At 40.9% G+C, this 25,965-nt stretch overlaps 3 long non-coding RNA genes across 3 annotated transcripts; 1 reads left to right on the top strand and 2 right to left on the bottom strand.

Annotated features, from left to right (window-relative positions):
• The first annotated feature begins 1,055 nt into the window (after window positions 1–1,055).
• On the top strand, window positions 1,056–25,965 carry LOC128445696 (uncharacterized). Its single transcript, XR_008339493.1, has 3 exons — window positions 1,056–1,386; window positions 21,196–21,259; window positions 25,774–25,965. It is a non-coding gene; the product is annotated as an uncharacterized LOC128445696 (long non-coding RNA).
• LOC128445695 (uncharacterized) lies at window positions 3,672–5,640 on the bottom strand. The gene is made up of 2 exons (XR_008339492.1): window positions 5,533–5,640; window positions 3,672–5,447 (listed from the first exon to the last, which is right to left on the bottom strand). It is a non-coding gene; the product is annotated as an uncharacterized LOC128445695 (long non-coding RNA).
• Window positions 9,865–12,874, bottom strand: LOC128445694 (uncharacterized). The gene is made up of 3 exons (XR_008339491.1): window positions 12,855–12,874; window positions 12,528–12,580; window positions 9,865–11,140 (listed from the first exon to the last, which is right to left on the bottom strand). It is a non-coding gene; the product is annotated as an uncharacterized LOC128445694 (long non-coding RNA).

The raw sequence follows: 25,965 nt of genomic DNA, 5'->3' as shown, positions 1-25,965 counted from the left end.
TAACAACGGGGTTGGGGGTAAATGATGATGGTCTTCATAGCACCCCCCCATCTCTTTCTCTGTCTGACTGCCTGTGTGCTAGTAGTGGGGGGGGGGGGGGCAGAGGTGTGCATTTAATCATGTGAGGGGAAACACTCGGGGAAATTAAAACTCCAGGAGAACAGCAGGGAACTCTAAAGTACGGGACACATATTTGATAATTTATATATAATATGTCATTAATAACTTTTAAAATAATTTTCCAGTGTTTTTCCCCAAGCTATGCCCCGAAACCATCGGTTCAGAAAGCGAGGCGCAGCCCCGAGAAAAAAATGAGCAAATGATTTAAAAAGACTGATCAAACAGCCCTGGATCATGTGCAAAGGTTGAAGTACTGGACCTGATACAAATAACAGATTAAAAAGGGAGAAGTTAAAGGCTCCAGACCCAATTCAACAAAGTTAAAATATCATGCATCAAACAACCACAGCACACTTTAAGAATCCTAACACTGCAGGCGATATAATACAACAAAATGACAAAAGAGGGCCTCTAGTTTATGGAGCCAATAACTCACCAAGAATCAATTCATTAAACCCGGATTCCACAGTACCAGTCAACCATATTGCACATTGCCATAGAACAAAATAAAATAAAAAAAAACCATAATCAAATCAATAAATCAGAAAGAAACTAAACCTAAACAAGGCCAAATAAGGCAGCCCTATAAAACAAACATGTTGTATTTAAGTCACACAATTTAAACCAGTTTATCAAAATGTTTGAAAACATTTACAAACATTAAACACATCATTATGTCATACCTTTAATTCATTCAAATAAAGCAGGGACCCACCCCGTCCTTATTGTCTTGAGAACAATTACTAAAACAGGAAAAGACAACTTAACTTAATGTCACGGATACAAAAGTGAAGACTCTGGTAAATGTTCCGGCGCATTACTTACAAGTATTATTCTTATGACTGGAGGAGATTACAGCGTGCATTTATAGCGACGCTTATACCGTCTCACACACACAAACACACACACACACACACACACACACACACACACACACACACACACACACACACACACACACACACACACACACACACACACACACACACACACACACACAGCTTTACGCTGGGCTCTATGGACAGAATTGCGGTTAATGTTTGCGGAACGTTTTCTGCGTGATCTCCATTAACATTAAAGGGACTTTCAGCAAACTTACGATAACAAACTATTTGCGTCCACACCTGCTCCGCCCATTCTACATTTCCTCACACACACAGGACCGGCAGTGGGGAGAGAGACAGAGAGGGAGAAGGGAAGAGCTACGGTGTCCCTAAATAGACTTCGCCAACTCCCCGCAGCCTATAAGAATCACCGCCATGTCAGGTAAATTGAAACGTCAGCAGAACGGGGGAAATAATACTGCCAAAACTATAAAACTTTATTAAGAATTGACCCCGTAACATTCACGCCAGCCCCCATGTAACTCAGTGGCACTGTTCACTTCGGCTGCGATCGCCCTCTGCACCGATGGTTTCTGCGTCAGGTCTTTTTGTTCCGCCCGTCGCGATCACCGGGTTTTCGCCAGATGCGGAAGCGTTCCGCAACTCTCTGACGCGCAGCAGCCTGGCTGTTCACACCGAACGCGCATTTCTCGGCGCCGGTCAGCCCGTGATTCTGCTGCCAGTCAGACTGCCGGTCAGAACGGATCCGTGTAACGTGTCGTAAGATCTGTTGTTGATGTTCCAGCCCGGTTTGGTACAAACTCCCGAATTCTATATTTCCTGAATCCAAAGTCCACTTCCTGTGGAAACACCTTTGTTTCAAATCCAATCATTATAGTCTCCGTCTCTTTTCTCTGTGCTCCCCGTGTCAGTCTCGGTGTCACCATGTACGACATGAAGTGTTGTGAACTCAGTCTGTTGATATCAATCCTCTTTCCGCGCCTCTCCTCTGAAGCAGAAGGAGCAGACACCAACACGCGCGGCTGTGAGACCCGCTCCGTCTTCCTCTGTATCTGACGCGTCGCTCTGCAGTGCCTCGATAAGCGCTGGTTGGCTCCAACCGAACATTTCGCATAACCAATGCGGTTTGACCAGTTTACTTCCGAGAGCCGTCTATCTGTCTCTCTCTGCGTAAGTATAAGCACCCATCGGGGACATGCCCCCGATGGGTGCTTAGTCTAAGGGCCAATCAGGTGCGATGGGTCTTTAGTCTAAGGGCCAATCAGGGGCCCCGGGGGCGTATCACTTGTATGGATATACAAGTGTATGGGGTATAAAGTGCTGCACTCTGCAGTCTGTCAGTGCAGGGCATCAGCTCCTGTGGGAACACGAGCGAAGCGGTGATGGCCGCGACACTGATGGGATCGGTCCCAGAATATCCCCGTGGTTAACTCTTTAGCTTCAGTGGGGGCGAACTGCAAACCAGCTAACACAAACCACCTGAAGGGAACAACCTAAACTTACCTACTGAAATTAATGGAACCAAACGACATGTTCCTAACCCCGACTCCTCATCCAGAAACAGGAGAAAACATGGGTTCGACTCAAATGATACCCACCCCCCAAACCGGGCTGGAACATCAACAACAGATCTTAAGACACTTTACAAGGAACAGTTCTGACCGGCAGTCTGACTTTTTGTAAAATGATGGTTTTCACTGAGACTTGGCTCGATCCCGGACTCCGCCATGGTTCCCGAGGGGGTCTCCATTCAGCGCCAGCACCGGACAACAAACTATGGGAAGAGCAAGGGAGGAGGTGTCTGCTGCATGGAGAACAATGTGTGGTGCTCAGATGTGGAGATTATTTCTTCGGGCTGTTCTCCGGACCTGGAGCAGCTCGTGATCAGATGCCGACCTTATTACATCCCGAGGGAGTTTACATCGGTCGTTATAACAGCGGTGCACATTCCGCCACATGCCGACATCAGGCCCTGGACGAGCTGCATGCGGTTATCGACAGGACAGAGACATCACGGGCTGAGTGTATGGTGGCCGGTGATTTTAACAACGCAAAGATGAGGAAAGTCCTGCAGAGATACCATCAGCACATCCGCTGTCCTACGCGGGGGTGCGAACACACTCGACAATGTTCACACTCCCTTCGGGGATGCATATAAGGGGGGGCTATGAAGACCATCATAATCTACCATCGAAAGGAGCAAACAACATCCAGCGGAGAAAGCAGAATCACGGGCTGACCGGCGCGGAGGAATGCGCGCTCGGTGTGAAGAGCCAGGCTGCTGCGCACCAGAGAGTCGCGCTGGGCTGCGCTTCGTGCGCTTCCGCGTCTGTTGTGAACACAGCGATCATTGCTGCCAGTCATAACTGTTCCTTGTAAAGTGTCTTAAGATCTGTTGTTGATGTCCCAGCCCGGTTTGGGGGGTGGGTATCATTTGAGTTGAACCCATGTTTTCTCCTGTTTCTGGATGAGGAGTCGGGTTAGGAACATGTCGTTTGGTTCCATTAATTTCAGTAGTTAAGTTTAGGTTGTTCCCTTCAGGTGTTTTGTGTTAGCTGGTTTGCAGTTCGCCCCCCCTGAAGCTAAAGAGTTAACCACGGGGACATTCTGGAACCGATCCCATCAGTGTCGCTGCCATCATCGCTTTGCTCGCGTGTTCCCACAGGAGCTGATGTCCTGCGCTGACAGACTGCAGTCAATCAACAATTGTCAAGTGAATTAACTTGTCTGTTTATTATTGTTTTAAATGAAATTCAAATAATCCCAAATACTGTACAATGTTATTTAATGTAATAGCAGCATGATGACAGTCAGTTCCTATAAATTAAACTCCTCTTTACCAAAACCTTGGTTCCCTGTGTTGATGTGATATTCTGAACAACGTATACTGAATGATTACGGTAAATGAAATGCAGCAACTGATATACTTGCTGGTTTTTTGTTGTTAGAAACAAAGTTGTCCATTACTGATGTCGATTTCAGAACATGACAGTTATCAGTCTGTTCATTACATTTGATAAAACAAATTAACCTTGTAAAACACTTGGAGAAATGATGCAAGTATCAGGACAACACATTAATCCCACAAAGAGAATGTATAACACATGATAATTAAAAACAACATGAAATATTCCTTTCTTTATTCATTTATAATGGTCGTGTGTGGTACCTTTCCCCGGCTGGTTGGATGTGGAGTTTTTCTCCAGAGGAGGCGCAGCACTGACGTGTTTCCTCTGCTCCACTGTTTCACATGAGAAACAAACAGGTCGAGCACTTTCTCACATCACACGTCCACGCACAATCTGCCGTTTGTCCACTGTGCCGTACAGGCATGAGTTCAGGATCCTTACCAACATGCAGGGTGAGGATGCACCTGCACACGTCTGTTCATCAGTTAGAATCATTATTCCGCTGTGCAGGTAGGCAGAAGATATAAGCCTACATGTTAACAACGGGGTTGGGGGTAAATGATGATGGTCTTCATAGCACCCCCCCATCTCTTTCTCTGTCTGACTGCCTGTGTGCTAGTAGTGGGGGGGGCAGAGGTGTGCATTTAATCATGTGAGGGGAAACACTCGGGGAAATTAAAACTCCAGGAGAACAGCAGGGAACTCTAAAGTACGGGACACATATTTGATAATTTATATATAATATGTCATTAATATCTTTTAAAATAATTTTCCAGTGTTTTTCCCCAAGCTATGCCCCGAAACCATCGGTTCAGAAAGCGAGGCGCAGCCCCGAGAAAAAAATGAGCAAATGATTTAAAAAGACTGATCAAACAGCCCTGGATCATGTGCAAAGGTTGAAGTACTGGACTTGATACAAATAACAGATTAAAAAGGGAGAAGTTAAAGGCTCCAGACCCAATTCAACAAAGTTAAAATATCATGCATTAAACAACCACAGCACACTTTAAGAATCCTAACACTGCAGGCGATATAATACAACAAAATGACAAAAGAGGGCCTCTAGTTTATGGAGCCAATAACTCACCAAGAATCAATTCATTAAACCCGGATTCCACAGTACCAGTCAACCATATTGCACATTGCCATAGAACAAAATAAAATAAAAAAAAACAATAATCAAATCAATAAATCAGAAAGAAACTAAACCTAAACAAGGCCAAATAAGGCAGCCCTATAAAACAAACATGTTGTATTTAAGTCACACAATTTAAACCAGTTTATCAAAATGTTTGAAAACATTTACAAACATTAAACACATCATTATGTCATTTTAACCAGGTGTAAGAAACACTGTTAATTTAGTACCGTAAAAGAAGAGAGACTGTTTGCTCTGATTATCTTATTTGTTTTGAATGCACCGCTCAACTCGCATGGTCCCACGTGGGGTACCTAGTTCTCAGCAGCCAATCAGAAGCTACGCAGGCCACGCTCAGCCTGTCGGCTCGGAGAGGAAGTGCAGTCGCGTTGCTCTTCCGGTCTTTTCGGATCTCGGCCCGGGAAGCGAGGGCAGCTGTGTGTTAAGGAGAAGAGGAAAACTAGAGAAAAAAACCCAGAGTGAAACCTGTGAAAAAGGAAAAAAGAGTCGGAGCACTTACCCAGTGGAGGTCCGGAGCCAAGTGGCTGAACGAAGGAGAGTTACGTCGGTAAGACGTGTTAATTATCCGATGAAAAGATAGCTTGACGCTTACCGTCGGTGTCCATGCTAATGCTAGCTCTGTGCTTAGCAGGCTAACTGCTTGCCTGTCCTCCGGAGAGCTGCTACGAGGTTCGGCATCGGCATGCTCCACCTTGATACACAGAGCAACGGTGAGAAATTTGCTCTTTAGCTGCTCTGGTGCTATTTTCCTGTTGTTTTCCGTGTGCTGAAAGAAAGCAGTGGTGATATTTGGGAAAAAAGAGTAATTTGATATGTTGTGAATGTGATGAATATAAAACAATAGTTTATTTTGTATTGTGCAATTTATTGAAGACATGTATGTTATTCCAACTGAGTTTAAAGCAATTAGAGGGTAGTTTTTGGTACAGATCTCGGACATGAATAGGCCTATAGTGTAAGAGTGAACTAAGCACAATTCTTTAATACCTCTGAGTCTACCTCAAAATGTGTACTGTTATGTTATTTGCACATGGTTCAGATGTTTATAATTAATGGTTTTGTATGTTAATGGTTACTTGACATAAGTATTATTTAAACTGTTAACATGAACAGGTAAATGTGTGAGCACTTTAATATTTAGTTCTCATGAATGATATACTAAAGATTGAACGTTGTACAACAAAGATAGAGATTTGAGAATTGAATAGAGATGAAGATTTGTCAGAATAAGATGTAATTGTGTGCATCTTTTGACATCTGATATCCCTAATGATGCATCTGAGAATGGATAGTGTTGAATGTATTGTGTGACCCTGTCTACAGGTCAGGTTTTTTAGAGGACTGAGAGTCTGAGGTTCAGGACAACTTCCTGCTGTGAAAGATGGCGAGCCAACTACCCTGATTGAAGATTAGCACCGAGGAGATATTCACGTACACACTCATTCACACAAATAATACACTCACATTACACTACAAGGAACCTTGGAATCAGGTGAACTTTCAACAACTCCTTTTATTTTAAGGGCCCCAACAGACATTTTTGTTTTAAGTGTGCACACTACTTTTTTATTTTTCTTACTGTTTGGTATAATATTTTGCATTTTGTACGAACCAGACAAATTACTTTGTTCACTGTAAAATATAAGAGTGGCTACTCAATTGTTACTCTTGTGTCTGCCTCATTGTTGTTGCTCAGTATAGTGGCTCCTCTCGAATTTGGTCTCTTCTGGTCCTGGTCTTATTGTTAGTCCAACTTATATTATACTGTAATTCACTTTTACACTCCTAAAATTGGTTACATCATACCTTTAATTCATTCAAATAAAGCAGGGACCCAACCCGTCCTTATTGTCTTGAGAACAATTACTAAAACAGGAAAAGACAACTTAACTTAATGTCACGGATACAAAAGTGAAGACTCTGGTAAATGTTCCGGCGCATTACTTACAAGTATTATTCTTATGACTGGAGGAGATTACAGCGTGCATTTATAGCGACGCTGATACCGTCTCTCTCACTCACACTCACACACACACACACACACACACACAGCTTTACGCTGGGCTCTATGGACAGAATTGCGGTTAATGTTTGCGGAACGTTTTCTGCGTGATCTCCATTAACATTAAAGGGACTTTCAGCAAACTTACGATAACAAACTATTTGCGTCCACACCTGCTCCGCCCATTCTACATTTCCTCACACACACAGGACCGGCAGTGGGGAGAGAGACAGAGAGGGAGAAGGGAAGAGCTACGGTGTCCCTAAATAGACTTCGCCAACTCCCCGCAGCCTATAAGAATCACCTTATAGGCTGCGGGGAGTTGGCGTAAATTAAAACGTCAGCAGAACGGGGGAAATAATATTGCCAAAACTATCAAACTTTATTAAGAATTGACCCCGTAACATTCACGCCCGCCCCCATGTAACTCAGTGGCACTGTTCACTTCGGCTGCGATCGCCCTCTGCACCGATGGTTTCTGCGTCAGGTCTTTTTCTTCCGCCCGTCGCGATCACCGGGTTTTCGCCAGATGCGGAAGCGTTCCGCAACTCTCTGACGCGCAGCAGCCTGGCTGTTCACACCGAACGCGCATTTCTCGGCGCCGGTCAGCCCGTGATTCTGCTGCCAGTCAGACTGCCGGTCAGAACTGATCCGTGTAACGTGTCGTAAGATCTGTTGTTGATGTTCCAGCCCGGTTTGGTACAAACTCCCGAATTCTATATTTCCTGAATCCAAAGTCCACTTCCTGTGGAAACACCTTTGTTTCAAATCCAATCATTATAGTCTCCGTCTCTTTTCTCTGTGCTCCCCGTGTCAGTCTCGGGGTCACCATGTACGACATGAAGTGTTGTGAACTCAGTCTGTTGATATCAATCCTCTTTCTGCGCCTCTCCTCTGAAGCAGAAGGAGCAGACACCAACACGCGCGGCTGTGAGACCCGCTCCGTCTTCCTCTGTATCTGACGCGTCGCTCTCCAGTGCCTCGATAAGCGCTGGTTGGCTCCAACCGAACATTTCGCATAACCAATGCGGTTTGACCAGTTTACTTCCGAGAGCCGTCTATCTGTCTCTCTCTGCTTAAGTATAAGCACCACTCGGGGTGCCTAGTCTAAGGGCCAATCAGGTGCGGTGGGTCTTTAGTCTAAGGGCCAATCAGGGGCCCCGGGGGCGTGTCACTTGTATGGGGTATAAAGTGCTGCACTCTGCAGTCTGTCAGTGCAGGACATCAGCTCCTGTGGGAACACACGAGCAAAGCGATGATGGCAGCGACACTGATGGGATCGGTCCCAGAATATCCCCGTGGTTAACTCTTTAGCTTCAGTGGGGGCGAACTGCAAACCAGCTAACACAAACCACCTGAAGGGAACAACCTAAACTTACCTACTGAAATTAATGGAACCAAACGACATGTTCCTAACCCCGACTCCTCATCCCGAAACACGAGAAAACACGGGTTCGACTCAAATGATACCCACCCCCCAAACCGGGCTGGAACATCAACAACAGATCTTAAGACACTTTACAAGGAACAGTTCTGACCGGCAGTCTGACTTTTTGTAAAATGATGGTTTTCACTGAGACTTGGCTCGATCCCGGACTCCGCCATGGTTCCCGAGGGGGTCTCCATTCAGCGCCAGCACCGGACAACAAACTCTGGGAAGAGCAAGGGAGGAGGTGTCTGCTGCATGGAGAACAATGTGTGGTGCTCAGATGTGGAGATTATTTCTTCGGGCTGTTCTCCAGGTAGTATATTCCCCCGCAGACAATTTGGCTACATCGAATGACCACACCACGGCGGTGAATGGCTCACATAACAGGTTCACTAGTTAGCATATTCTCCTGCAGGCTAATGCCCCTACGGAGAATGGCCACACCGCGGCGGTGAATGGCGCACACATAGCAGATACCGATCCATACGTCAGGCTCCGACTATGTGCAGTGTTGGGGGGTTACAAGTATTTGCTCATCACTCCCATCATTACTGTGTAATCATATGGGGGAGTGATTAAGTTGGAGCCTAGACGCCAAACACTAAATCTGTTGTAATAAATATATTACATGATCAAACGTGAGTTGTCTGACAGAAATATGGCGACGCCTGCGAGCTAGTTCTGGCAGGCAACTCGAGTGGCGCTGCGCCAATCAGGTGTCATACATCATGTGACATACATCATGTGACATACCTCAATCTCCACAACCATCTTAATACACACCCACCTTATCAGGTGGTCTATTTAACCAGAGAGACATTTCCCATCAACCCCTCTTGCTCGCACTGCTGCTGCAGTATTGCTACCTGTTGCTTCAGTCCCTCCACCTGTAGGCCCAGCATCCACCTGTAGGCTCCAACGGGGGGTTACAAGTATTTGCTCATCACTCCCATCATTACTATGTTATCATATGGGGGAGTGATTAAGTTGGAGCCTAGACGCCAAACACTAAATATGTTGTAATAAATATATTACATGATCAAACGTGAGTTGTCTGACAGAAATATATTTTTTATTTAAAAATAGAGTGCAGAGCCGGCCCGCAGAGCCGGGGCGCAGAGCTAACAAACACCTCGATGTCAGTGTCAGAAAGTTTCACTTTCTCTTCACATTGCTTGATGCCGTGCCTCCGTCAGGAATCACGGTGGAAACCCATTGATCAGATTCATAATTTAATATTCGTGACCTGCTTTGCATTGATCACTTATAGTAGAAATTGGGCGTGGCGCAGAGCCGGGGCCCAGATCTCCGGCCTCGGTAAACTAACCAGGGACAAAGAGATAAAGACATTTCCACAGCAAGCACACAGCATCTGCTGAAAAGTACCAAGCTGGAGATGAGCAAAAATAGCATAGTTCTAGGTTTCATTTATTTCAAAGTAGGCCTACACATGTATTATGTTCTCCTCTTCACAAGAGTTTGGTGTCGAAAAAAAGAAAAGGGCTGGTACGTGCGCAGGCGCGTCATCATGACTGCCTCTTGTCCAGTCGTGCGATCGACGTATTGGGCACCCCTGCAAAAGAGAGTAACACGAGTAACGAACTTATTTAAATTCCAGCAATTTTAACTGCGTTACTTGATTAAAAAAAATACTTCGTTACATTCTCGTTACCGCTAAAAGTAGTGGAATTACAGTAACGCGTTACTTTATACCGCGTTGCTCCCAACACTCTTACTGAGGCATCGTGTGTGAAGCACCGACGGTGGGAGCTCTGCAACTTGATTACATGAAAGAACAACAAGTGACATTCTTGAAGTAAATACACCCAATAACTGATCCTAATTTCTAACAGAGAGAAATAAAGCCAAATAAAGAGATCAAATCCTACAATGGTATACGTGCCCTGGGACAAAGGAGCATGTTCCCTTTTGTGTACATGGAAAGGAAGCATACCCACATTTGGAAATGAATTGATTCATATTTAGTGGACAGGAGAACAACAATATGATTACATGTACAAAATTAAAGAGACAAATTGACAAATGACCTGGTGAGAGAGCTCTCCCTGTGTCACGGTTTGAGGAAGGAGATGGACACAGGATGCAGAGGTTATAACAAAAAAGATATTTAATATAAAAGGAGTCTTTAAACATGAACACTAACAGGTAACCACTGGCGACAAGGCGCACGTAGAACAAGGAAAGATAAGCAGGGGAAGCTGGACGAGACAGCATGACACGACGAACCGTATATGACAACGTGTAAAAACGAGTAACGAACCGACAAAGGGCAAAGGGAACACAGAGGCTTAAAAATAGAGACACAGGGAAGGCTGGGATAACTAGCCACAGGTTCAACACATGAGGACTGTGAAAGACAATCATATATATGAAGACAATCACCAAGACAGGAAGTGACACACCCAACAAGCTGGAACAACACAAGGAAAGCGAGACTACAAAATAAAACAGGAAACAGAAAACACCAAGAGACAGAAATCCACAAACTAAAATGATCGAACGTCACACCCCGACCTATAGCATACTCCACTCAAAGTCTATAAGGTTGATTGAGACAGATTTCTTCTGAATGTCTCTTCCTGTCCTCTTGGAGACGAGTCCCCACAAACAGCTCTCGTTCCTCTTGATTCAGAAGAAGCAGCAGAACACAGGAATCTGAGATTAGAGGTTGAGAAGAAATAAAGATATATGATGTCTATACAAGTGTTTATGAAGTTAGGGTTGAAAATACATGGGAGAAAATCTACTCAGTACTTGTGTTAAACAAATAAACGGTTCAATCACATGAACTGTGGCTTCAACATTTTAATATCAGACTAAGCAGACACTTCATCACGTATATCTAATTCATACTTTTAAAGGGTCAACAGCAGTGAACATTTGTTACAGAAGTCGTTTTAGTTGAGTTGTTTCATTTCATCATCGACGCGTCAGACACAGAGGAAGACGGAGCGGGTCTAACAGCCGCGTGTTGGTGTCTGCTCCTTCTGCTTCAGAGGAGAGGAGCTGAAAGAGGATTGATATCAACAGACTGAGTTCACAACACTTCATGTCGTACATGGTGACACCGAGACTGACACGGGGAGCACAGAGAAAAGAGACGGAGACTATAATGATTGGATTTGAAACAAAGGTGTTTCCACAGGAAGTGGACTTTGGATTCAGGAAATATAGAATTCGGGAGTTTGTACCAAACCGGGCTGGAACATCAACAACAGATCTTACGACACGTTACACTGATCAGTTCTGACCGGCAGTCTGACTGGCAGCAGTGCGCGCACTGAAAACATCCAAATTCTGACAGTAACATTCTGTTTCAATTAAAGCGGCACTGTGCTGTAGAAAACCATGCATTCTGGGAAATATTTATAAACATTGCAATATACTGCAAACAGCATTGCATTCTGGGGGTGATGTCAGAATCAACGGCAGAGAGGTCCTGCAAAAAGGACTGCTGCTATATTTGTAGAAAACACATATGAAACCCAAAGTGGTGAAGCCAACTCTGGACCTTCTCTAGAGGATGATCCATCTGAGTCCTGCACTTTATCAGCAGGTCTTCAGGAAGTGGAAATAGACTTGATCTGCCCTCCTTTGTCTCAATTAGAAAGATGAGGAGTTTCCATTAAACTTTATTCGTATATGCAGCAGGTATTTAAACTGATATTGCATTCCACCAAAAATTTCTCAGCTTTTGTTAATTATTGTTGTTTATTGTATTGGGTGTTATAGGTGTACATGTGTAACCGGTCTCTCTCTGGTGGTGATTTTCTCTGCGTTGTGTCTAAAAATGGATGACCAGGACTTGTTCTTTTCTGACACAGGACTTTTATTTCTGTTCAGAGGTTCAGCAAAAGAACAGAAAACATTCATCATTTGGCCACATGCCGGTCTCAGCCAGATCTAGAACATTCTCTAAATAAATAACAAAATTATAATTTACAATTACCTTTGAATGTCTCACATTCAATCAAAGACATCATTAAAATAATCAAATCTTCTATTTACAAAATCAACATGAGTCTTATGCAACAAAACATACCTGTTCAGAGGTTCAGCAAAAGAACAGAAAACATCCATCATTTGGTCACATGCCTAACAAAAAAAAAATACGCAGTTCAGAAGGCATTCTTCAGGACACAAAATGACGGACACCTACGCACTTACACAAGCAAGCTAGCAAACTTAATACATGTTTGCTAGCTTGCTGTAACACTCTGAACTAACTCCAAAATGAAAATAAACCATAAAAGAATGAAGCAACTCGACTACTATGATCGTATGAAACACATGACACATTTTAAATAACTTAGAGATTACTTAAATTACAAACTTTACACATTAGTGTCGCGCTGTAAACGATACGTACCGGTCTCAGCCAGATCTAGAACATTCTGGTGAAAACCGGGAGGATAAATACAATAGCCACTCGCGACCAACAGAGGGCGCCAAACACATGTGAAACACACAGTACAAAATCATTAATTAACAAAAACAGAAGGATTTCTGGCGGAATTAAATAATACTTTTAATACATGCTACACATGGGTCTGGCGCCCTCTACTGGTTGACGTGCAGACATTTAGTTTATTATCCAGTGGTGACGTCTGCCTGCAGATGGCGCAAGAACTGTACATGAACATGAAAACAAGTAGAATAGAATAAAGAAGAAACGTGAGACAGAAGTTCTCTGTTGTACAGATTTTAGAATAAGACCAGTGATCCTGGTGTAATGAGATAAAAACATGTACATAAGTGTCTGTATCTTTACTGATGCAACATTCAGCAGGTTCATGTGTTCTGACAGCATCAGGGACTATATATACATATAGATATATATGCATATACCATGTATATACACACAAGCCACTAAATATGATTCTAATAAATATTGATATGTTAAAGGGTGGATACCTCCTCTTACTCCTAAAAGGGACACAAATATATATTTACATGTATTCAAAGATAAATAACTTAAGGGTTGTTTCAGTATCATTGAAGAACATTTTGGACAAGCTGTAGAGTTTTTAACGACTTACTGCTGGAGCCTGATAATAATGAATTACAATAGTCCAATCTCGATGTAACAAAGGCGTGGACTAGTTTTTCTGCATTTTTTTGCGAAGTACATGTCTGATTTTTTAGAGATTACGCAAGTGAAAAAGGCCGTCCTAGAAATTTGCTTTAAGTGAGAATTAAAGGACAAATCAGGATCGAATATCACTCACCAGTTCCTGACTGTTTCATTGGAAGCAAGGGCAATGTCGTCTAAGATACAGGTTGTTGGTTTAGAACCTGATATTATTTTGGTAAACTGATCACGGGTGATCAGAGATAAGCTGTCTAAATAATGGGAAGGATTCTCAGTCGTTTCTGAGATCTCTGTTGTTGGTAGGGTATTAGTGCCAATTGAGGGCAGGAGATGGTTGATTTTATTTCTAATAGTTAGAATTTTATCATTGAAAAAGCTCATAAAGATATTGTTAGTTAGGGATCGAGGAATACTGGGTTCGGTGGAGGTGTGACTCTGTCAGCCTGGCTACAGTGCTGAAGAGAAACCTGGGGTTGTTTTTATTCTCTTCTATTAGTTTTGAATAGTAGACAGCTCTTGCTTTGTGGAGAGCCTTTTTATATTCTTTAACACTACTCTTCCAGTCTAGGAGATTTTCAACACGGTTGCTGGAGCGCCACTTCCTTTCTAGTTTTCTTGATAATTGTTTTAACTCATGTGTCTGGGAATTATACCACGGAGCTAATTTACTACGTTTTACATGTTTCTTTTTAAGAGGAGCTATTGAGTCTAATGTTAATAGTAATGAGTCTGCAGAGCTATCGACGAGATGGTCAATTTCAATGGAGCTCGGGTTTTTAAAGATCTTTTTGTTTATATTGACGGTTAATACGGGTTTATATGTAATCAGAATTATTTCCTTAAATTTAGCTACAGCATTATCAGGTAGACATCTAGAAAGAGTTTTTTATTAGTACACTGACTAAAACCAATTGAGTCTAGTATCGAAATGAATGCTACGCTAAAGCTATCTTTATTATTGTCAACTTGAATATTAAAGTCACCAACAATAATAATTTTATTGGTCTTTAGGACTAAGTTTGATAAAAACTCAGGGAAGTCCGTTAAAAATTCAGTATAAGCCCCCGGAACAAGGTAAACTACAACAAATATGATTGGCTGTTGGTGTTTTCTGGATTGGCGTGGAAGACTTAGAACAAGACATTCAAATGAGTTGTAGCTGAGTTTAGGATTAATTGATAGACTGGAGTTAAAAATAGCAGCAACTCCACCTCCTGGTCCGAGTTCTCTGGGAACCTGTGAATTTATATGACTGGAGGGAGTAGATTCATTTAGACTGACATATTCATCAGGATGCAGCCACGTCTCAGTGAGGGACAATAAATCTATGTTGTAGTCTGAGACTAGTTCAGTAACTAAAATAGCCTTTGATGACAGTGATCTAATGTTTAAAAGACCACATTTCAAAGTCTTGGTTTCCTGTGTTGTTTCAGAGGTTGTGTTAATTTGTATTCGATTATTGTGTGGATTCAGACAGTGGACAGACACAATCTCTATGGGGTTGTGTGACTGATCCAGAGGGAGCGCAGCGAAGTTTTTAGCACTGCAGCTCTGCTTCCTGGTCCCAACTCTGGGTTGTCATGTAATAGACTGAGTAATATTCCTAGATAAGAGAGCTGCTCCATCCCAAGTGGGATGAACGCCGTCTCTCCTAACAAGACCAGGTTTCCTCAAAAAAGTTTGCTAGTTATCTACAAAGCCCACACCGTTTACAGGACACCTCGACAGCCAGAGGTTAAAAGACAACATGTCATCACCTGTTGTGTTAGGTAGAGGGCCAGAGAAAATTACTGTGTCCAACATCGTTTTTGCAAAAGCACACACCGACTCAACATTAACTTTAGTGACCTCCGACATGCGAAGCCGGGAGTCGTTGCTGCCGACGTGAATTACGATTTAACTGTAATTACCTTAAGTTTTAGCCAGCAACTTCAGTTTAGATTCGATGTCGCCGGCTCTGGCCCCTGGGATACAGTTGACTATGGTCGCTTGTGTCGCTAACCTCATGTTTCTCAGAACCGAGTCGCCAACTACCAGAGTTTGCTTCTCAACAGGTGCTTCGCTGAGTGGAGAGAATCTATTTGAAACGTGAATTAGTGGCTTTTTAATCGTGGGCTTTTTAAGGGCAGCACTATGTCCCCTCCGACATGTACTTAAGTAAAAGTAAAATTACCTAGTTAAAGTTTCTTAAGATAAATCTAAAGTAAATGTACTTGCCAAGTTTAGCCTTTTAACTAATGCAATGGTCCACTACATCAGGAGGGTCAGCCTCTTCTGAATCCATCTCAGCTCATCCTGCAGGAGGCTGGATGTAATGTTTCCTTCCTGTTCTGATCGGATCAGTGGACCAAATCCCCTCTTGTTAATGGTTACTTAAAACATTTTTTTAAACAATGTAAACATGTAGATAGATAGAATCCTTTAATAGTCCCACAGTGGGGAAATTTGAGGGTTTACAACAGCAGCGCAGGTACAGTGCAACGAGAAAAAGAAAGAGCAAAAAAATAAATAAAATAGTAAGAAACAAAAACAACAACAATGAGCAACAAAAAGTAAATAGTAAATAAATTGTAAATAATAGAACAATTAAATAATAATAATTAAATTAAATTGCACAAATGTATTGGAAAAGAAACTGCAGATATGTTATAAAGTAAAATCGAGAAGTACCTACAAATAAAAAGTTACAGTTACAAACTAAACGTACTTCATTGCATCCCACTACTGATTACACTCAAGTGTACTGACGTGACTTCCCACCAGTTATTGTGTGCTCGCGAAAATAGTGAGGGTGGTCTGTAATACCTCATTTGACCACATGAAGGCGGTAGAGAACTACTAACATGTCCAGAATAAAAGGTGCAGTCACACAAACTAGAGAACGTTATGCAGCATTGCAGTCCGACCGCTCTACTTTCTTCCTCTTTATCAGTCTTGCTTCTTCTGTATCTGTTTAACTTATCAGCCTACACATCTCTACTCGTTTCAGCCTTTCATATACTTTTGCTTTACTTTCTCTCTCATTTATTTTTCTAACATATCACATGATCTCACATACAGTTGGCCACTTGTACTTTGTCAATATAATTAACTCAGCAGCAGCAGCCTGCAACATTGAGTGTGCGTGCTTGTACAGACATCTTTCTGAGGACCATTTAGCTACAACATACAGAGTGGGGCCTTTTTTGGAAAGTGAGGACATTTTGGACGGTACTCACCTTCTGACCAACTTTTGGTCAGGGTCAAAATTAGGTTTAGACATTTATTTTTGGTCAGGATAAGAAGCTACCTAAAGCGTTATGCCAATGCAAATTCACACTCCACTCACTCACTCTACCTACTAATGTTTATACTGCACGTCCAGCTGTGTCTACAAACGGACATCTTTTTTCTTTTACAGTGAGCAGCCGCAGAACTAAAGACTTTCATATGTTACAGTAGAGGCAGCATCTGTTGGGAAGCAGCTGGAGTCATCTGATCCTCTCATTAAGACACAAAAAATGAAAGCGGTAACACTTTACTCACATTCAAGTCACACGCCGAGGCGGTTTATAACTACATGTACAGTTGTTTATAATGTTGGCATGCACCCTCTACTGGCCATAGCGGATACTACAAGTTTTCGTGTGCACAACTACAACCATAAGTCTGAATGTAGTTTTTAACATCAAAGAAATAATGAAAGAGATACAAATATAATTACCCTTGAAAATATGAGAGACAGTAAACGTATATTATAATGTGGCACAGAATGAAACAACATGTTGGACAGACAAAGTGACAAGCAAATCTACTTTGGAATGAAGACAAATGTGCAGTAGAAAGGTTGAACAGGATTTTAAATCCATATTATTAGTGTGAACAGCAGACAACCACAAAACGCAGCCGGTCCACGGCAATGTACACGTGTTAAGGCATGTATGCATGTGTGTAGATAAATAGATCTGTCTTTAAAAAGGTTCAGTGTGTATAATTTAGTGACAGTGGTGAAGGTGCATGTTGCAGTTAATCCCCCCTCACTTCACCTTCCCCTTCCAAACATGAAAGAGAACCTGTGGTATACTTCAGTTGTTGGAATATTGGTGTCCATTTAAACATGTTTCTTTGAGATAAATGAACACGCAGAACACAATTAAAGTAATTTATGCTTGATTTTCAGGAGCAAAAAATAAACACACATTCCATATTTGGGTTACAGTTGACACATGACAGAACTGGATTGTGCTATGCTCACACACTTTCTTCAATTACTGCTAAATAGAGCACACAAAGTTGAAGCTACCAAATCATTTTCTGTTCCAACAGAAAACTCTTCCTGCTGCACAGTTAAAGGGCCAGTTAGAAAGACTTCTACTGCCCCACATCACAAAAATGTCAAAATTGTACAGTATCTGCACTGGGCTGAATTATTAATCCACTTTTGCTCTGGTAGCCCAAGGCTTGGAGTTCAAACCTCACATTTTACAGAAAGTTACTTTGATACAAGTCTTTAGACTTTTGATTGATTTCTGCCATAGATCTTTACTGCAAGATTATTCTCTATCATTGGATCAGCACAACTCCCTCTTCTCTTTTCAATTATGAGTTTTCACTCAAGCAGGTAGACTCCTGTTGTTGGTTTAAAACTGTACCCAAAGGTTCACTCATTCATAGTCTTGAGCTTGTCTTAAAATTGTGTAATGACACAACTTCTAGCGCAAATGTTGGTATTTATAAAAACTATTTTGAAGAATGTGTGTTCTTCCACCCTTACTGTGAGCCATGTTTTATAAACATTTTGGAGATGGGAAAATGACAATGCTGATGTGAGGTGGTGAATTAAAACCAGAATATTGATCCACTTCATCATTAAGCACTCTTTAATCGTAAAAGATATAAAACAACCTCAAGCAGATTTCGCACATATACTATATATAAATTACAGAGTTGCTGAATATTTCTATTTAATACTGTTATGGCTTCTTCTGACTGTAGTTTCAAACATTTTGAGTATAAAATCGTTGAAACGATCCTGACTGTGCTATCAGGTGCCCAAAGTGCACTGACAATTTTTTTTTGATGTTTGATCAATTATTGTGATTGCTGTAAACCTCTGAATATTGCAGTGACAGTTGTGAATGGTGAATGATGGATGCACGGCTCTGTTAAAGAACTTTGCCAATGGGCGAATTAGAAGAGAACGGGTATTTAAGGAGCACACAGATCTCCTGGCCCATGACTGGCTGATCAGCCTGATTTAGCAGTCACCTGGAATGGTTTTCCAACAGTGTTGAAGTGTTCCCAGAGATGCTTAGCACTTGTTGGCTCATTTGCCTTCACTCTGTGGTCCAACTCATCCCAGGCGATGAGTTGGGGCGATCCTGATGAGAGCCAGTTTCATCATAGCGTTTGATGGTTTTCCCGACTGAACTTGATACATTCAAAGTTCTTGAAATTTTGGGATTTACTGACCTTCCTGTATTAAAGTAATGATGAACTGTTGTTTCTCTTTACCTAGTTGAGTGGTTCTTGCCATAATATGGATTAGAACTGTAGTCGAATAGGCCTATTCACTGTATAGAGCTATGCACCAACCCTGCCTCTGCACAACACAACTGATGGTCTCAAACACATTAAGAGGGAAACAAATTCCACAAATTAACTTTTGACAAGGCAAACCTGTTAATTGAAAACCATTCCAGGTGACAACCTCATGAAGCTGATTGAATGAAGGCCAACAGTGTGCAAAGCTGTCATCAAAGCAAAAGGTGGCTATACTTTGAAAAATCTAAACTATCAAACATATTCTGGTCTGTTTAACCCCTTTTTTTTTTTACCACATAATTCCATGTGTGCTCCTTCATAGTTTGTATGTCTTCAATATTAATCTGCAATGTAGAAAGAAAGAAAAAACATTGAATGAGAAGGTGTGTCCAAACTTTTGACTGGTTCTGTATGTGAGAGTTCAAGTTAGTGTCTCTCTGTGTGGACCATCGGAGTTAGATATGAATGTCCCTAAGCTTAGACACTATGTTCTGTTGGTTGGCCTTTTATCTTTAAATAACCTGACATTTGTACTTCTTGGAGAAAGAAGGGAGTATCTGTTGAATTAGACTATTCTCCTGTACAGACATGTAATATAAAATATACATAATGCTATATACAGTAATGTGTGAGGATGGTCAGAAGTCCTAAACACTTTGGATTTCCCCTTTTCATAAGTACATTTCACATGTGAACAAATATTAACAGGAGTTGGGGAAAAGCAGGACCTAAACACAGGAGATGTGTAAAATAACTAAAGGTGTCCTTTAATAAGGCAAAAATAAAACTATAAAAGAACAAGATACAAAAACGAGTCCAAAAAACTAGGTTAACAGAAACAAAATAACAATTGAAACCAGAAGAGACTGCAAAAGGCTAAACTGAACAATAAAAATAAACCATTTATATAGCACCATTTGAAAATAAGGTTTACAATGTGCTTTACATGTTGAACACAACAGGAATCGTAAAAGTTTAATCACAAGAATAGTGGATAAAGCAGAAAAAACATTAGAAACCCTGGAAACATGACAGTGGATGACGAGTGAAAGAGGCAAATTGACAAAGATGAAGGGAAGCACAGAGACTTATAAACACAGGGAGGCAGGGATGATTTAACACAGGTGAAACACATGAGGGCCAGGTGCAGACAATCACAGGGGCGGGTAACAGGGCAACAGCAGGAAGTAAATCAACAGATGCACAAAGAGCAAAAACACAGAACTCTGAATGAACACAAATCTAAACACAAGGAAAACGTCCATAACGGCATATGTGTTTAACAGAGTTGTGACAGAAGGTTTTTTATTAAGATCTCTGATGACACAGTCCTCTTATCTCCTCTTCAGGGTTCAGAGTCTGATCATGTTCTTGCATTACCTTGATTTGAATAGTGTGATGACCTTTAATTGACCTCAATGCATCAAAAACAAAGGAAATGATTATTGAATAAAGAAAAAAAATGATAAAGAATATTATCAGCCAGCTTGATCATGTTTTGTCTCATGAGTTCACGGTGATGCCTTCAGGCCGCAGCTATCATGTACCTCCAAGGAGAACTAATCTTTCATACCTTCTGCTATCAGGCTACTAAACTCAGACAGAAATAATTTTAAATAACATATTTTATGACTGTGCTTTTAACATGATATCACATCTAACACATGCATTTGTATTTTCAATTATTTAATCTTCTTAATCTTTACCTTGATGTCCTTCAACGACCTGTTTGTTTCTTGACCTGTGCTTTTTGACACGTATCATATTGGATGTTTTTAGTGTGATCGTGAACTGGGTAAGCTGCAAATGAATTGCCCTCTTTAAGATCAATAAAGTTGTCTGTTCTGAAGCCTGAAAGAAGATCAGTAATAGTAAAATAGCTGATTAGTCGGAGATATGTATTAAAAAAGTTAATTGGGACTGAAAATTACAGCTCATTTTACTACTAATGATAATTGCCAAAGTTGTCATGCACTGAACCTTCGATAACAAAGGACGAGACTGGTTACCATGTTTGTTTTATTTATAATTTTGATTATCATTGGCTATGTGTTCACCCCTGTCTGTGTTTATTTTCTTGTGTGTTTGTCAACAGGATTAAGCAAAAACTACTCATCCATGAAACATGTTATGATGGGTCATGTCTATGTATTTTGCAGGTAAGCAAATACAAAGTAGTGAGTATGTGAAAATGTATTTCTTTTTTTCTATCATTGTTAGATAAAAGTCAAACTTTTCTTAATTTGTAATCTTGATGAAAAATCTGGCATATTTAGGGGACTGATATTCAGATCAGATAAAATCAGATAAAAATCAGCTTGTTGTGAATTTAAATTTGGTTTTAAAAGTGGACATTTCAAAGGGGTCTAAATTAAATGTATTAATGATTAATTACTCGATAATGGGTGTAATAGTGTGAATTGTGCCGCAGTAGTAGGAAGCTAACCGTTTTTCAGATGTACTTATTTTCTTATTTTGTTGCAGATAAATACAAATAAGTCCAAGTTAGTGCTAAGAAACTCAAGTAATAGTGTAGCAACGTCTGAGTATTTTGCAGCAAAGACAGAAAATTATCATTCAGACTGTGTCTTTACTCAAGTGTGCAACATGTACACCACTGATCTACTTGAGTCACTTTAATACCTGACATTAAAACTTAACTCCAGTGTGCACTGAAATTGGATTTGTTATGCCCTTGCCAAATGTAAATTACCAGGCACAGCTTTTTTCCCCATTTGCATCCATAACACATTTGCTTGTTTTCGGGGCTCATTCCTTGCTGCATATATAGTCATCTATCCTGGATGGATTTGTGCAGCAGAGGTTACTTTGTCCGATGTTGCCACTTTTGGTTATCCAATCCAATCACCCTCGCTTAATTTATTACTGTGTTGACATGAGGACTTCTGGGAAGACAGACAAGAGAGAGAATGCATGGGGCAGAGGATGAATGGCCAGCTGAGTAACCATCCAGTCATAAAGGAGCATTGTTTTTGCATCCAACATAAGTTTCTAGTGGAACAATAATAAGTGGTTGGTTGCACCACTATGCCCTCTGGTTTCATAAATAAGGGTTTTTAAAAACAATCTTCTGCTGTCGAGCTCCATGTTTCCGTTTTACCCTCATGCTCCATGGCAGTAAACTCTTTCAGAGAGGAAGGCAACAGAACATAGAACAGAAATGTTAAATGAGTTCAATTGACTGCTATTTTGTGTGAATATGTATTTTTGAGTATCTTATGGGTCAACAAAACATCATACTAAAGACACAGGGGACTCCTGTTCACATCTTCCCAACTCTTACCAGTAATCCAAAATGGTTTCAATGACAACCATTTTAAATGATTACAATGCCATTTTAGTGAGTCCCTAACAAAGAATAAATCCAGCCAAACATCAAAGGATGTTCTGATCATACAAAGCCCTTACTAAATCAAGCCGCATTATGTATCAAAGAGCTCATGACCCCATATTATCCAAATACATAAGTTTTCTCCGAAAACACAGGCTCTCTTGTGGTTCCAAGAATCTGTAAGAGTAGAATAGGAGGTAGAGCCTTCAGCTACCAGGCGCCTCTCCTGTGGAACCAGCTCCCACTCTGGGTTTCAGGAGGCAGAGACCATCTCTACATTTAAAGTTAGACCTAAAACATTCCTTTGTGATAAAGCCTATAGCTAGTTGTGGATCAGTTGAGTCCTGAACCATCCCTGAGTTATGCTGCTATAGGCCTAGACTTCTGGGGGAATTCCCATCATGCATTGAGCACTTTATTTGTCCAGTTGTTGTAACTGGAAACTATCCAAACTATCACTCTGTCCACTTATCTTCCCCTACTCTCTCGCAGCTCACTGCTAAGTGTCTCCTCCCCTGCTCACACACACACAATTTGCATCCAAATCTCTCATTACCATTGTGATACAGGAAAACACAATACATAGCTGCAGACATGCAGTGAAATGTGAAAGGAATCAGGCTTAATTTATATTTTAACCTGTTTAAGAATATTAATTTGTACGTGCGAGTTTGAGAGATGGAACATTTCACCACTGTGCATAATAATGAATCTGTGAGCATAAACCTCAGAGGTTTGTATGTATTATTTGTCACACCCGTCTGCTCTGATTGTTAACAAATGAATCTGTGTGTGTGCTGGATGAGTTTGTGTGCACCTGTAATTAATCATGTAGCTACAAACTGCTGAATCATTAACCTGATGCTCTCGTATATTAATTTGCCTCGCGCCCTGAAACACTGTAATGAATTAAAAGTGTTTGCCTTCAATACAAGCATTTCATCATTTATTAAAATAATTAAAAAGGGAAATCACTGATTTGTCTTAATTAAATTCTTATTCAGGAATAAAACACGTTGTGTAAGTACTGTTGTCTCTGCCCTGTCAACACCCTTTGAAAACCATCAGCCCTTCACAAGCAAAGAAAAATAGTCCTGTTTTCAGCATGGTGAAAATGTATTTTGAAGTATTACAAAGGCATTTCAGGCTGTTAATGTAGCTTTAGACGTAATCAGAAGAAATGTTCTCAACCCATTAAGAAACATTTAATCATTTTGGCTCTGTAGAATTTGAAAAGGAATAGTTTTCACAGGATGGTGATGACATTTAACAAATATCCGGCCGAGACTGCTGAATGTCCAAAAATGGGAAAGGAATTTTCTACAAATATTTTGCACAAAGCATCAGTCGATCCGAAGTCTCTGATGGTTCTTTTATTCTCAGGAGTGATGCCGGTCTACTTCTGTGTACTAAAGTTAATACTTGTCACTAGTTTCTGATATTAATGTCCCTCGTATTGAACTGTAAATTCAGATTAAAATGTGCATGGGAGTGAAGTGACAAAAAAAGGGTAAAGGATTTTAGAACATTAACATAAATTACATTTATAAGGTGTGAGTTGTGTTGGCTGTCTCAGCCTGGCTTCCCAGCTCTGTGTTCTCAAGGCATTTCTTCAATTTCTAGGGAGAGACACTTAGGGGGTGATGTTACACTGAAGACAGACATTATATCCCCCGTCAAGATAAACTGTCTCAACTTTATTGATCCTGTTTTTTTCATCTAGCGCCATCATCAGGTCAAAAGTAGTTAAACAGATTAGTTAATGGCAAAATACAAACGTACATTTGTTTACTGCTAAGTAGCTAAAGTTAGCATGCTGACTTGCTGCACTAATGATACAAATGGTAAAACATGTATTGTCATTGTGAGCCCACCAGCATACGAATGTTAGCATTTAGCTCAAAGAGGAGTCTTGTTTTATATTATATTGATGTCAGAAGACTTGATTCTTATATTAGTCCATTTGAGACTTTTTAGTAGAGCAAAGAGAGAGGAGGGTTGTACTGATACATTTTTTTCCAAAAGTATGCAATTGAATAATTTGGTTTGTCCCCAAAAAATAACAGGCAGACAAAGTTATTAGCGATTAGATTTGTGCTAGGAATTTACTGCCCCTAGAGTCCATTGGAAATTTACTGGACGAACACTATATGTCATCTTCAAGCTGCAATTGTTTCAGCCAAGTTTTTTGATGCTCAAGAAAGTTTTCTTCCATCTTGTAAATATATCCCCCCTGCCCTATGTACCCTGTCAGTAAAGGGTTTTATTGCAATGAAATGGATCATTTTATGGCAGTTTGTCCTCCACTTTAGAGAAAAGGAAGAAAGCCAAAATCACTAATAGCCACAAACGTGTTGACCTCAGTCAAACTGCTTCCGCGTCACCAGGATCGTTTGGGATGACTCACCTATCCCTCCTGTCAAACCCTTATGTTAAATCTCTGCTGTTGCTCAGCTCTGGTGATAAGAACCTTGGGAGACAAGGTAATAGATTTTGGATTTGCATTCTTAATGTTGGCTTAAAGAATAAATCTTTGAGTCTATTGCTCAACATGAACAATTTGAACATGGTTATGTAATGTTTGCTCTCAAGTACTAAAGAAGATTTTACTGTTACTACGTCATATTATTGGACTGCTGGTAGGAAAATAATCATTGTCAAAACTGAGAGCACAATTGTTTAGCTGTATATTATCAGTAAAGCCTAAACTATTGGTAGATATTACTTATTTGATGTGTTTTTTTCCGACCAGTTCCTGTGTTTCTCTGTGCTACATGCTCACGGATAATGACTTTCAGTTTTACGCCTTGTCTACACTACTGTGGAAGTTGGTTTTTAACAGAAATGTTCCCCTCGACAATCCATCAATAACCAGAGAAGAACATGGTCCAAGTAATGTTGAGTCAGGGATACGTCTGTGAGTGCAGGTAATGTGGTGCAGTGATGCTGAATTCAGCTGCAAACCTGTAGTTACACCGAGCAGTGCTAACCGAATGTAGGAAAATATGCATATAATTGCCATTGTTGTTGTTTCTGGCACATGCTCATGTATTCAACTGTGGAAATGAATGATGTAACATGTGATTTCATAGCTTATCAATGTTCACACAGATACACAGAAACAAAATCTGTTCTTTGGAAGGTGTTTATAAAAATCTCTCTTTTATTGACTCAGAATAAATGGTAAATGGTTTTGTATTTATATAGCATTTTTCTAGTCTTGATGACCACTCAAAGTGCTATACAGTACAGTTTAACATTCACCCATTCATACAGTGCATCTATTCACAGCAATTTGTTGTTCTATGGGGGGCCATTCAGGGTTCAGCATCTTGCCCAAGGACACTTCGGCATGCAGATGGGTCAGACTGGGGATCGAACCGCCGACCTTCAGGTTGGAGGATGACCACTCTACCCCTCAGCCACAGCCGCCCTGTATACTGGTCCAAAATACTGTTAGTGCTTGGACAAGAGGCATGAATACAGAGGAAAAATATAATGTCCACATTTGTG

The sequence above is a fragment of the Pleuronectes platessa genome, chromosome 8 (genome assembly GCF_947347685.1).
Source record: "Pleuronectes platessa chromosome 8, fPlePla1.1, whole genome shotgun sequence".
Taxonomy (NCBI): Eukaryota; Metazoa; Chordata; class Actinopteri; order Pleuronectiformes; family Pleuronectidae; genus Pleuronectes; species Pleuronectes platessa.
This window is presented reverse-complemented; position numbering and strand designations above follow the sequence as displayed.